Source organism: Homarus americanus, unplaced genomic scaffold (genome assembly GCF_018991925.1).
Source record: "Homarus americanus isolate GMGI-L3 unplaced genomic scaffold, GMGI_Hamer_2.0 scaffold29640, whole genome shotgun sequence".
Classification (NCBI taxonomy): Eukaryota; Metazoa; Arthropoda; class Malacostraca; order Decapoda; family Nephropidae; genus Homarus; species Homarus americanus.
Genome location: NW_024720258.1, coordinates 2,205 through 5,000, shown reverse-complemented (window position 1 = coordinate 5,000; position 2,796 = coordinate 2,205). Strand labels below are relative to the sequence as shown.

At 54.9% G+C, this 2,796-nt stretch overlaps 1 non-coding gene across 1 annotated transcript in view; it reads right to left on the bottom strand.

Annotated features, from left to right (window-relative positions):
* Positions 1-927, bottom strand: part of LOC121860468 — a 4,227-nt gene extending 3,300 nt beyond the window's left edge. Inside the window, exon 1 of the ribosomal RNA XR_006087877.1 lies at positions 1-927. This exon is cut by the window's left edge and continues 3,300 nt beyond it. This is a non-coding gene — a ribosomal RNA (large subunit ribosomal RNA).
* Positions 928-2,796: the final 1,869 nt, after the last annotated feature.

The window sequence follows — 2,796 nt, the reverse complement described above, 5'->3', positions numbered from 1 at the left end:
CGCAGGCAGCCGGTCAGGATCGGCCAAGACGCACCGGAGAGCCTGTTACAGCTGCCCCGGCGCCCGCCACTTTCATTTCGCCTTTGGGTTTAGTGAGCCCATTGACTTGCACACATGTTAGACTCCTTGGTCCGTGTTTCAAGACGGGTCGGGTGGATCACCGACCTTGCACACCGCGAGCAAAACCGCCGCCGAAGCGGCGGCAAGCTCTCTCGACGACCGTCAGGGCAGCCAGGACACCGGTGGTTTCTCCGCGCGGGTCTCCCCAGACGAGCTGAGAGAGAGTCGGCGGCGAGGTACCAGTCCGACCGGGCCTTCGACGTCCCCGGCAACGGGTCGCGGTGACCTACTACGAGGAAATACGCCCGCCGACGCCAGCGTGAGTGGGGGCGCGCCAAACATTTTGGGTCGCTCAATTACAACACCCCACCCAGCCGACAGCCGACGAGCTGAATCCCTCAGTTCGACCTTCGAGTTTCCAATTCGTTTGGCTCTTAACGGTTTCACGACTTGAACTCTCTCTTCAAAGTTCTTTTCAACTTTTCCTCGGTACTTGTTCGCTATCGGTCTCGTGGTCATATTTAGCCTTAGATGGAGTTTACCACCTGCTTTGGGCTGCACTTTCAAGCAACCCGACTCTACAGAGAGGCCCTTTCCGACCGTCCCATCTGTACCCTCACGGGCGCCGCCATACGGGCCTGTCACCCTCCATGGGCAGTGGCCGCTTTCAAGCTTGACTTAGACGGTATGGGACGGCGTGCTGGACCCTCTGAAACGCAACACCCCTCGTGCCCGAAGACATCGAGGTTATGCGCTGGGCTTTTCCCGGTTCAGTCGCCCTTACTAAGGGAATCCCTGTTGGTTTCTTTTCCTCCGCTTATTAATATGCTTAAATTTGGCGGGTAGCTCTCTCCTACTACGAGGTCGATCGTGGTCTCATCATCCTTAGGGGGAACAAGTTCCCCAACCACGAAGCGGAAGACGCTCTGCCACCGACTTTCTTCACCACCGACATTACCAGGCAGGAAGGTTTGAGGGGCTTGTCGCGGGGGTACCAGCGGCCATGGCGCCGGCACTCCCACCCCTGACTCCGTTCCTTCTCATTGAGTGGTAAATAGCCAATAGGAAAAGTGTTCCAGCAGAACATCTCTCGCAGAGTCATATACACACACAGTTTTAATGCATATACGCTCGTGTTCCGCCCTTACTCGGCCGCACCTTTGCCGCTTAAACTTTGACCTCTTTCCCCGTTCCCGCATGCCACAGCAGTGGCACTTGTTTATCCGGAGAAAGAGAGCGAGAGTCGCAGTATTAATTGGCGTGAGCGGCCTTTCCTGCTGCAGAACTAGTGCTCTATCCCGGCGAGCGCCGTTATGAGGCGCAACACCGTCTTTAACGCGTTTAGAGAGAACTCCCCCTGCCTCCCTCCCAGTCATGAGATAGACGTGGACTCGTGGCGAACTCTCAAAGAGAACGCCCACACCGCGTCTGACCGTGGGAGAGGGTGGAGGAGCGCGTGAGGAAGAGCACGGCGTCACCCAAGCATTCTCATCTCTCTGCCTGCACCACTACATGGTAGACTGCGGGCCCAGGCGCACTCATCAATTTAGGTTCCACTGCAATGCATGCCAAGCACTCTTTTCGAGGTGATAGACGAAATTCCGGCGGGGCTTACTTAAAAGATATCCGACCCGGTTTCGTTTCCTCTTCGTGGGATGGAGTGCCTCTTAGAACATGTGCAGCATCAGCCATGAGCGGCTGACGGCCATTCGTGTCTCTGTGGACAGCAGGCAAAAGAGCCCAGTTGTTTATAGGCGACAACTGTCGCTTTTGTTGTGGTTGAATAAAAGCGCCAAGTCCATGGACTTCATAGTGATAGTTTGCTTGTTTTTATGGGCACGCCAAGGCGCGCGATTAAACCCCATGAAGCCCGGGTTACCTCGTGTCGGGAGACAGTCAGGCAGGCACCGAACTCAAGAAAGCAACCGGCGGATGGATATTTCCCGACTGAGAGAGTGGCTATGCATAAGCTTCCATATGGTTGTCAGCCACAAGAATATGCGCTCAACTTGTCGATGTATCTGGTATTCTTGGCGACCACATACCGACACGCAGTTTGCTGCGTCTTCATCGACCCACGAGCCGAGTGATCCCCGTTAAGAGTTGTGTATTTGCCATTTGGTCTTTTTACACTAACCATCGCCAGGTCGAAGTCCAATGAAAGGGCTTTACAGACATAGCCCAAGTTTGTGGTTTGGGTTTGGCCGACGGCTTGTTGTCGTTTTTGACACTTGAATTTCAATTTTTTGGTCAAGAGGCTTATCTGCCGGTAGTAAGGAACGGATTGCAGCCGCCCAAAGTTCTCGGCCCGCCCTCCTCCGGTTCGGCTACTCGCTCGAAAGGTCCACCCACAGCGCGGTGGTACCTATTTTTGGTGCGGGGGCCGGGATTGTCCTCTTCGCTGCTGGAGTTGCCAGAGCAGAGCCCGAGACCGCCCAAATCAGGAGAGTAGTAGTAGTTTTAAGAGCGCCCCGTTCTCTTTCTCTCTGTTAATGATCCTTCCGCAGGTTCACCTACGGAAACCTTGTTACGACTTTTACTTCCTCTAAATGATCAAGTTTGGACATCTTTCCGTCAGCTCGAGGCGACGACCCCAGAAAACCCTCGCGGGCAACGGGGCCGATAATCCAAGAGCGCCAGTCCGAAGGCCTCACTAAATCATTCAATCGGTAGTAGCGACGGGCGGTGTGTACAAAGGGCAGGGACGTAGTCAGCGCAAGCTGATGACTTGCACTT